Below are 520 nucleotides of genomic sequence, written 5' to 3' on the forward strand. Positions count from 1 at the left end.
TGAAATACAACAATACAAATGCGTAGTATCTGTGTGTATAGATTACCCATGCAGCAAGCAGTGCTCGTGGTCGTGCTCTCGCTCTATCTCTCTCCTTCTCTCTATTTGGGGCCAATCGAGCCCCATTCCATGTACCTAACACAGCGAAAGCGTATTTTTGTAGACAATAGGTCGATCGATCTCTGGGTGGGTTTCTCTTGGCCAGTGTTGGCAAATGAGAGAGGCTGCTCTACAGAAACAAAAACAGAAACAGAAACAGTACCAGGAACAGTAACAGTAACAGTAAGAGTACCAGAAAACGGAACCGAAAGCAAATGCATAGTTAAGATGTCTTTTGTTTGTTTTGAAAAGTGTGGGGTAATGAATGCCACTGATCGATTCGATCGATAGCATTGTGTGAGTGTGAGTAGTAATTTTTGTTGTTGTTTACCGTTAGAGCTAGTAGCTAGTAGTGTTGGCTAATTGTGTGCGAGCCTGGCGAGCGCATGGATAGTGCCACAAGTAGGAGTCGAATTGAAGG

Source organism: Drosophila subobscura, chromosome A (genome assembly GCF_008121235.1).
Source record: "Drosophila subobscura isolate 14011-0131.10 chromosome A, UCBerk_Dsub_1.0, whole genome shotgun sequence".
NCBI classification, from domain to species: Eukaryota; Metazoa; Arthropoda; class Insecta; order Diptera; family Drosophilidae; genus Drosophila; species Drosophila subobscura.